Source organism: Miscanthus floridulus, chromosome 9 (genome assembly GCF_019320115.1).
Source record: "Miscanthus floridulus cultivar M001 chromosome 9, ASM1932011v1, whole genome shotgun sequence".
In the NCBI taxonomy this organism is placed as follows: domain Eukaryota; kingdom Viridiplantae; phylum Streptophyta; class Magnoliopsida; order Poales; family Poaceae; genus Miscanthus; species Miscanthus floridulus.
The window spans coordinates 108,672,038-108,682,629 of record NC_089588.1 but is presented as its reverse complement, the minus strand read 5'-3'; the positions used below and the strand labels follow the sequence as shown (position 1 = coordinate 108,682,629).

General features: G+C 46.0%; 1 pseudogene; it reads right to left on the bottom strand.

Moving 5' to 3' along the window:
• Window positions 1-7,828: 7,828 nt before the first annotated feature.
• On the bottom strand, window positions 7,829-9,888 carry LOC136484094 (hydroquinone glucosyltransferase-like; annotated as a pseudogene).
• Window positions 9,889-10,592: the final 704 nt, after the last annotated feature.

The following is a 10,592-nucleotide window of genomic DNA, read 5'->3' as shown; positions in this document are numbered from 1 at the left end:
GATTATGAGTGTTGATGAGAGAACTGAATGGATATAACATCTTGTATGTATTCTCAACTGAAATCACCTCAAAGATTGGACAGGAAAAGAAGAAGAATCATCGATCATCAAATTTGTCCAGAAAATTACAAATCTAAGTTGACTGCCTTCAAGCATGGATTTGGAGATTCAAATACTGATAAATTGACCTGAAACTTTGTGAGCATGCTATACACATCTAGTACTTGTTGTTGTACAATTGGTATGAAGATTGGTTTTAAAGAAAATCAGTTTTGAGTTGGTTTCTATCAGCTTCAACAGTGCAGTTTCAGATTTGAGTAGTTCTGGTAGAAAATTATTTTCACAGACCAAATGGAGTTCAAATGAGCTAAATTTTTTAGAGAAGTTATAGGACTCATAGATGAAGATCTCTACCAAATTTCATGCATATTGGGCTAGTGGTCTGAGAGATATGGATTTCTTTTTCCTTTCTGAAGAAGACAGAATCTCAAAACTGACTGAATGGAATTGAATTGCATTGTGGCAATAAGATTGAGTTAGCTCTCAAGTTGGTCATGAAGAATCAGTAAATATGAGAAATATAAATTTGGTCTAAAGGAGTTTCAATGAAAAAAAAGAACTCACTCAAGGATCCAAATAAGTTGCAATTAGAGTACAAGCAGCAGCAAGTGATTGCAACTAGTTGGAACAAGAAGTAATCAGCTGAGACTATTGAATTGCAAGCAGTTTCAAGGAGTTCAAATCAGTTGAAGTATAGTGCAAGTCACTCCCTTGACCTCATATTGTTAATGTGCTTAAGTGAACTTTGTGTACTCTTGTATGCACAAATTTAGGGGGAGCTTAGCCTATATCTTGTGGATTATTGGTTTCTTTCAAGTGTTTGATGTGCAGTCACACACATGGAAAAAGGAGGATGGGTAGTCCTTTGGATTCTCTAGGTGTTTCATAATTATTCTAGGAGGTCTCGGTCTTTATAAACCAAGTGCTCCTGGTTTAAATGTTGAATGTCCCAATCCTTTAAATGGACCTAGATTTGGATGAGATGGAGAAAATAATTGAAGAGTGGGCTTTCATTACTATTTCTCCTCTCTAAGTGCTTATCAAGTACCTATGATCCATCCATTGATCTCCTAGGATCTTATCAACAAAGAGTGGTAACTCCTAGTTCATAACTTGCAAATTTCATGAATTTTACCTTTGCTCTCTGTGTGAGTTGCTCTAGGTAAAGAAAGAACTACGAAACTAATATGGATCTTGGATGATCACAAGAGCTCAGTTTTACCACATTTCATCAAGTGAGAACTATAGCCATCCAAACCATTGAAGTCTCACCTATGATGGTCATATCGATGAAAATTTATGTGGTGATTTATCTACCTTGGCGGTGGTATGTTTCCTTGGTATAATTTCAATTGTTGCAAATTTATCATGCCTTGACCAAGATATATGATGAACTTCCCTCGACTCTTAAACTAATTCTAGTGCATTTCACAAGTAATTCAAGCACTTAATGCACATATTAAGGGGGAGCCCATCCTATGCCTTGTGTCTTTTAAGACTAACCTTTTCTTCTAGTGAATTTGTGTAGTCTCTTGCTGAGAATGAGTCTCTCATGAGTATGCTACATTGACTCAATCCAAATTGGTTATCTCTCATATTCATTTGGATTGTATTTTTATCTCTTAAGTAGCTACTCTCCATAATATAGCTTAAATTCCCTTGTTTGGACTTAATTGACCAAAAGTGCCTATGTTCTTGCCTTCCACATGTATATGTATGCACTATAAAAAAAGAGGAATTTAGTCTATGTTTTAAGGTTTTGCAATTAGTGATCTACATGCCTTCCACATCCAAAATGATCACTAGTTGTGAAATTCTCTTGTGCAATTTAATGCTATCTCTTGTCTTTATGACCATTTCCTGGGTGACATTATGACATACGGGCATTCATTCTAATTGGCATCAACTGGTGAAGATCCTTTCAATAGAACAACACTTGCACTTGTTGATCTTGAGATTTCTCTTGGTTGGGCTGGATAGCTCTCGAAACAAGCTTTCTAGAAAGTCCAAGATCACTAAAAACGGAGTTCAGAGTAAAGAGATATGACATTTTCTGTGAGGTGGCCTGTGCTATTTCTGAGAGCTGCGGCAGTGCCGCGTATCAGCCTGTTTGCTTGCTCGTAAACGATCGTAAATTTCCAGCCAGGAACAGTGTTTTTCTCTCACACCAAACCAGCCAGCAGTAAATAATCCACGATACGATACGGCCTCCCGAACAGGCTGTATAAGGGTGGCAGTGCCGCAACTGTACAGGTCTTGATGGCTAGTTTTTGAACTCCAATGGCTAGTTTTGGTTTTGGGTGCATATATACTCATCCCACGGCCCCTAGGCTAGCTGCTGATGACCAAAACATTACAAAGCCTTGTGAAGGCTCTCTCAATTGGTGTCAAAATTATGAAGATCATATTTCAATTGGTATTGATTGATAATCTTTAACTTGGTATATCAAGAAATATGTCTTCAGCTGATATCTCAATATGACAACAAGAGCTAGCAATGGACTTTGAATTGATATCAAGCACAAGTTTATGATATCTCCTTGAAGATGATGATGATGAGAGATGGGCACAAATGAAATTATCTTGCATAAGAAGTACTAGTCCCATCAAAGCACTAAATCCAAGTCTTGAAATCATCTTCATGGTGGAGATTATGAGGCTTAGAACAAAGGTATATAGCTCCATGAACTCATGTATTACCTTTGTGCATCTAGGCCTTTACATGCTAGTGTGTGCATGTGTATGCAATTTTTGGGTCACACCATAAGTTTGTTCTTGTGGTGGCGATTAGAGAATTCTTTAGTTATTTGGTTGATACCTCTTGTGGTGATGGCATGAGTTTGTCTCATGTTATACTGTCATCTAAGTGAGGTATGAGCCAAATATACTAATCTCTTAAGAATCTTGACCTAAAAGTTGCATACTTTGTTTGGTAGAAAATAGGTGAGAAATCCCATATGCTAAACTTTTACCTACTCTTGCCCTCACTTGTCAACCATCATTTCTTCCTTTTGGTGGAGAGATCCTTTTTGGAGATTAATGTCAAAGGGGGAGAAATATTGGGGGAGAATGTAAGGGGAGAGAGATTGATATGAGGATGGAAAGGGGCAAAGGAGAGGCATACATATAAGGTTTTAAAAAATAATATTGTGGTGTGTGCAAGGATAGTTTAAATTGATGCTCTTGATAAGGACCATTTATGCTAGTGTGTGGCATTCATGCCTTGAGTGATGCTTGTATTCTCCTGTGCTGGTCAGGTAGGTGCGGTAGTGTCGCTCTCTGGTGCGGTAGTGCCGCCCTCTGCTGGTCAGCAATCTTTGAGTGCATGAACTGTCATGAGCATCACGGTTATCATGTTACACCTTGCACCCCATGGATGCTAAGATATAGAGGAGTTTCCACACTTTATCTTAAATATGTGCATTTGGTATTTGAGACCAAAATTTGAATTCCTTCAATGCACACATTTAGGGGGAGCTCACTATATAATAGGATTCAAAATCTTAATGTTTATCAATCTCTTGTAAGCTTTAGTTGTGTTGTTATCAATCACCAAAAAGGGGGAGATTGTAAGTGCATCTAGCCCTTTAGTGGGTTTTGGTAAATTGAATGACAACACAATTAAAGGTCTAATAAGTTTGCTAAGTGTTGAAAAGAAAATTGAGTCTATTGCATATACTTGTGGGTTGTGTATTAACAAGTATATACAAGGTTCAACTAGCAGACAAACTTGATGATATGCCACATTGTGTTAAAGTGAATGCCAAACTGTGTATTGTTGTATTGGAAGTTTTTGGAAGCAATCTAGTTCAAGCAAAAGACAACAATGGAAATGGAATAATGAAATGGCTTTTATGTTGTGGGATATCATAGCATCATATGAAAGCAAACATACTTGGTAAATGACAATGTATAGTGGATATAAGTCGGTCTCTACATTGGTTTGCTTACATGGATGAATATATGAAAGATCAATTAGAATGTCAAGCCAAAATGAGAAGGGAATAAGGAATCGTGAATTAGCTTGACCATATTGATGTTGATCCATGTATGTCTCTATGTGAGACAAACTAAAGCTTGATTGATCTCAATATTCATATCTAGAAAATATTCAAGCAAGGATCAAAATATTGAAAAAATGTTTTTCAATGGATGCTTAATATAATGTGACTTGAGTATGGCTTGATAGGGTGAAGATAGCAAGAAAAGGGCTTCGAGGTACTAAGCGAAGGTGAAGGGCAAGCGACGGCTTGGCAACCAAGGTACCATGGCTAAGGTGAAGAAGAGAGTACTTTCATTGAGTCGAGGTACTAATCAAGCTATGAGGAGTCATATTATGTTGAGGATCAAATTATTAGTGGAAGTGACTTGAAGCCATAAAGGTGAACTCATATGTATGGAAATGGTTCAAGTCACATAATCAAGGTATAATGAGAATGAGGAAAACATATTCGATAATAGAAGTTTTCAATTGCCAAATGAAGTGGCAACTAGCTCAAAGGCATTTACATTCTTTTATGCTTTGAATTTGAGTTTAGGAAAAGCCATACTATAAAGAGGGATTCTAGTACAGTTGGTCAACTATGCAACCAGATGCTCAAAACTACAGATCTATATCCTCTTACCCAGCCAAAGCAGCCAGCCAAAAATCTCTAGATTCTACCTGTTTTGGCTAGGGCGGCAGTGCCGCCCTATGAGGGCGGTAGTGCCGCCCATAAACGATCATTGGGACCAAAGAGGTATAAATACCATTTGGGTCGGCCCACAACAGTGAGCCTTCTTCTTCAATGGTTTAGTTCGAAACTAAACAGACAAAAGCTCATCTCTCTCTCCTCCATTGTTGCTCCTTCATCCCTCAAGCAAATCCTTGATTCCAACCATCAAAACTTGAGAGAAAAGGCAGCAAAACTCGATTGGAAAGAAGATCCACTGATTCCCAAACTCTAAGAGCATTTGGTTCACGTTTGGCCGGTGGTTCTAGGGTTTGTTACTCTTGGAGCTTGCTTCTAGCCGGCTAGGCGTCGCCCTTGTGCTTGCCAACTCGTGTGGCAGCCTTGGGAGGTTTGTAACCTCATCCTGTAGCTAAGAAATTACCCCTCACTTCAAGAGTTCATTCTCTTGATTTGAGAACGAGGGCAAGGCAAGCCTTGCTGGCAAGCCAATCCTTTTGTGGATGCCTCAACAACGTGGACTTAGGCAAGCCTTGGTGGCGAGCTGAACCACGAGATAAATTTTATGTCTCGTGTGCTTCACTTTGTGTTCTTGCTGGTTCACCTCTTTGCTAGCTGTTGTTAGGGTTTGGTAGCTCGATCCTCTCTTATGTGAGATTTCTGTGGTATTCAGTCTTCGAACTGGATTTTGTCTTTCTGTTGCAAGATTGAGCAGTTGAGAGGGCCAGGTTACTATCTGTGAAATCTCAACACTATCTGCTTTATTTTTGAAGAGCGGCAATGCCGCCCTCTGTTCTAACAGAGTTTCGAATTGAATTTTTACAGGCCTATTCATCCCCCCCTCTAGGCCTCCTAGGCGACATCAAGGTCCTTTCACGGCCACGGTGGCGCTAGGCGGCCTCGGGGCGCGGGCGCGGGCGCGGGCGCGGTGGCGCGGCGCGGGCACGCGAGCATGCGCGGTGGCACGGACGCGGTGGCATGGGCGCTGGCGCGGCGATGGGGTGGCGGCGGCACGGGCGCGGGCGCTGGCGAGGGCGGTGGCACGGGCGAGGGCGGCCGGTGGAGGCGGCGGACGACAGCGGCGGTGACGAACCTCGGCTCGGCTCTGCCCGAGCGAGAGAGGGAGAGGAAGAGAGGAAGAGAGGCGCGGGGCATAGGTTGGTGCCGAGCTCGACGCCGTGCCGAGCTCGGCGTCAGAGTGACCCCTGCCATGTCATTCACCGAGACCAGGACCTCGGCGCCAGGGACGCTGGCGCCGAGACGTGTTAGCTCGGTGCCAGCATCAATGGTGTCGAGCTAAGGGTCCATTTTCTAAATTCTTTCCGTTAAAGGTCTATTTATGATAAACTTAAAAAAAAGGCTAAATTGTAAAAAATTCACAAAGAGGGAGTATGCAACGGGTCCAAAGGCTGAGTTGGGTAGACTTGGTCGGGGTGCTGTGCTGCTGAGCCAGCCTACTCTACTAGTCCGGGCCGAGGTGGGCATGCTTGAGCTTGCCTCCTACCGTGTGCGCACTAGCCAGCTACGGCCTGCAGCCTAGCTGGATGGAAATCGAGAGCAATAACAGAGACATCGGACGGCTGATAAATCGAGTGGCAGTCAGGGGTGTTTGGTTTTTAGCTTCTAAAATTTATATCACATCAAATATTTAGGTCATGTTTGGCAGGGCTTCTCCACCAACTTCAGGAGCCGTTTGGAGCCGTTTTCTACCGAACGGGATAAAGTAAAATAGCTTCACTTATGAAGCCCCTAAAAACATGCTCTCACAATGATTTAGGGTGGGATGAAGCCAAAAAAAAAGTGGCTTCTCCCGGCTCCTCTTCCATGCCCCTAAAAACATGCTCTCACAGGGAAGCCATTTTGCCAAACGGTTTACCAAAACCGCTTCAGCTCCACCGGTTGAACTGTTCGTGGAGCTAAAGCCAAAAAATGGCTTCACTAGTGAAGTGAAGCCCTACCAAACGGGGCCTTAGATATTAATAAGGAGTATTAAATATAGATTAATTACAAAACCAATTACATAGATGGAGGCTAATTTTCGAGACGAATTTTTTAAGCCTAATTAATATGTCATTAGCATATATTTACTATAGCACCACGTTGTCAAATCATAAACTAATTAGGCTTAAAAGATTCGTCTCGCAAATTAGTCGTAAGTTATGTAATTAGTTTTATAATTAGTCTATATTTAATACTCCGTGCATGTGTCCCTGTTCTCTTTTCGGCTCGTCATTCATCACACGAATTTGCCTGTCACATACTCTAAACAACTTGCCGATATTCATATAGTACTTTTTTGGTTAGTTCATACTACGTACTACTCAAGTACATACTCATGTCTACGTACGGAGTATGTATAGTTGATACGTATGTCGTACCTAATTTCACTGAGAGACTACTAGGTCGACATATGTATACGTATAGTATACCATATCTATATAAAAATCTAGCTAGTATATGACCAATGGTTCCAACTGTCGGGTAGTAGCAGCCGTACCATACGTGCTCCATTTTCTTAAGCCAGGCGCTCGGCAAGATTTGCAGGAATAAATAATTAAATTAAACCAAGATATGATATCCAAAGGACTTTGCGGCCAGCAATGAAATGCAACTTTTTTTTATTCCTTCATTCCGCCAGCGCAGCTGCGCACAATTCGACAAGGATTCAGTCACACGCCCACACCGCAGCCCTGTCCAGGACAAGTGCTAAAAAATAAGTGCAAATGTCAAACGTATACGGAGTATGTATGTACTCTTTCACCAAAATAAGTGCACTTCAAATTTTATTAGAGAGATCAACGATGCTAGTAAAATTAATTACCCTTTGGGAAAAAATGGTTAAAAAAACCTACCAAAATTATTTTTTTCGAGAACATGTCCGTTGACACATCATTTAATTAAGGAGGAAAAACTTATTAAAATTATTTAGTCTACAGCTAAATGCACACTCTTTTGGGGATCTAAATCTTAGAAGTGCATTTATTTTAAAACAAAGTATACGACAACTGTTAGTTCTTATTGGTAGGTAGTGCATACAAGAACAGCCGCATATACCACTGTAATGCTGTCACACCACTACAATGTTGTCGATCTGTAGATAGCCAGATAGTGTATGGTATTACATAATAATTGCACGGCATGGCATAAGTGTGCATACAGTACATGCTTTCATTGACATCTCTCCTAATGAATTGTGAATGTTGAAATCACAAAGCGCCACATATATATACATAAAAGTGGTAGCCTTCTTATCTTATTATTATCACAACCACACGAATTTACTCTACTAATAAGCTACTACCAAAGAGCAGGACTGCAGTCTGCATTGGATTCAGTCTACATTTTGGGATCCCTTGCATTTTACGTACATGCAGCGAGCGGCGTGTGAGTAGGGAAGAGGAGCAGAACCAAAGTTTTACAAGACAACAAGACCAAGGACACGATTTACAAGACAACAAGACAAAATAAATGGCGGGCCCGGCCAAAGTTGGTGGATCGCTAGGCGCCAATCGCGTCAGCATCAACATCACCCTAGTCCCCCCTCTTGTCCACCTGTCGTCGTCCACCCCTCCACCACCTCGGCCAGCGCGGCGGCGGCGGCGCCCCCGTCGCGGAGGCCCTCGGCGGCGGCCTTCTGCAGCTCGGCCACCTTGGCCCTGACCGCGGCGCCCTTCCCTTCGCCCTGCATCATCTCCCTTACCGTGGCCGCGATCTTCTCCCTGCCCTTTGACTCGGGCACCCGGAGCGCGGCGCCGACGCCGTCGGAGAGCATCACGGCGTTCTGCTTCTGTTCCGCGTAGAGCGGCCACCCCACCATAGGCACGCCGTAGACGAGGCTCTCCAGCACGGAGTTCCAGCCGCAGTGGGTGAGGAACCCGCCCGTGGCCGCGTGCGCCAGCACCTTGGTCTGCGGCGCCCAGGACGGGACCACCAGCCCCACGCCGCTGGCGGTGATTCGATCCACGAAGCCCTCCGGGAGGTAGGCGAAGGGGTCCTGCTTGCTCTCGGCGTCGTAGTAGTTGTCGTTGACGGCGCCCTCGTCGCTGGGGCTCCGCACCACCCACAGGAACCGCTGCCCGCTGAGCTCCAGCCCCAGCGCCAGCTCCCGCATCTGCTCCGTCGGCAGCGCGCCACCGGAACCGAACGAGACGAAGATCACCGACCTCGCCGGCTGCCGGTCCAGCCACTCCAGGCACAGCGCGTCCTTATCGTCCCTGCGTCCGTCGGCGTGGATGAGCGGGCCGATCGGGTACACCGCGGGGCGGTGGTCCGCCGGCTCGCGCAGGATCTTGGCGGGGCCCGGCTCGACGGCGTCGAAGGAGTTGACGAGGATGGCGTCCGGCGTCCCGGTACTTTTCGCCGTGGTGCACCATCCAGCGGTAGCAGGGGTCGGACTTGTCCTGCAGCTGGCATCAGGATGTCGGGCCCCGGGATGGGCACGCACCCGGGCAGGCGCAGCGGCTCGGGGAGGTCGCGGAACTCGCACCGGCACCGAGGCGTCGAGCTCCGGGAGGTGGAGGATGAGCGTGAGCGCGTGGAGGTTGGTGGGGAAGAAGATGCACCGCCGCCGCACCCCGGCCGCGCGCGCCGCGTCCAGGGAGTCGGCGCCGAACAGGTCCGCCACGAACGCCGCCAGGCGTCCGCCCGTGCTCCGCTTGAGGTCGAGGAGGATGCTCGTCAGCGCCGGCACCGAGCGCGCGCACTCCTCGGACATGAGCGTCTCGATGGCGGCGCCGCGGGGCAGGTCGGAGAGGTCGACGGGCGGGAGCGAGAGCGAGGACACCGCGGGCGGGAGCGAGGCCAGGAACGCGCGCTGCGTGGCCGACGCCGTGGACGCGAACGTGATGAGCGTCGCCGTGGCCCCGTGCCGCGACACCAGCCGCTTCGCCAGCTCCGCCAGCGGGATCAAGTGCCCCATCCCGGGCGTCGCTAGCATCGCGACATGCGGCCCCCGGACGGAGCCGTTGCAGCAGCCGGCGGCGGTGGAACCGTTGCTGCTGCTGCCGTTCTCCATTTTTGGGCGGGGGCAGGGGAGCGGTTACTGCGGTGCGGTGCGTCGGCCTTTTCTCCGGGTGGTGTTGAATGGGCAGCGACGCCCGATGTGGGTGGTGGCTGTCTGTGGTGATGGTGGGCTTTGGCCTGCCGGTGCCGGGACGTGTGGTGCGGCCGGGGTTTATAAGGGAAGGGCCAGGGGAGGCAGCCATGGTGGGGGTGTGGGGCGGAGGCAATAATTCAGGCATGATGTGTGGGACGGTGAGGTCAGGGAGATGTCATGATGACGCACGCTCGTGGGAGCCGAGACCTATGTTGGGTGTTGGGCTGGGCTATATTGGTCCATCTCGGTCTACGGACTGTCCAATTTTTTTTTCCTGTTTACCACTCGTGTTTTTCTTTTCTATCTCTGGCTTCTAGAATCTAGATACAACAATACTATCAGGAAGTGCCGCAGCTCGAAAAGTTAGGTGAACTCTCGAACTTCCGGGAGACGTTTCGATGATCTTCATCGAACGTGGGCTTGCCGATGTCATTCTTCTGTGGGCAAAGATAATGGTCTAATCTTTTTGCAACGTTAGTTTCTCCTCGTTGCTTTTGTTTAATTTCCCTCCCCGGCTCTCCCTTTGAGAATATGTACCAAACCAAACTGGTGTTTGCGCTCTTTTGTAATATTATATGTCATATTCAATAATCAATAGAGTTCAGGTAGCCGCGTAAGCCGCCGTTGTTTCTGTCAAAGAAAACATCAGGAGGAGCCAAGTAAGGCCTTGTTTCAAATGCGGGATTTTTTTTCCCCTGGTACCTATGTTTTTCATATGAAATTAAACTGCTGGTTCCTATAAAATTCCTTAGCAATTTGTGAAATTC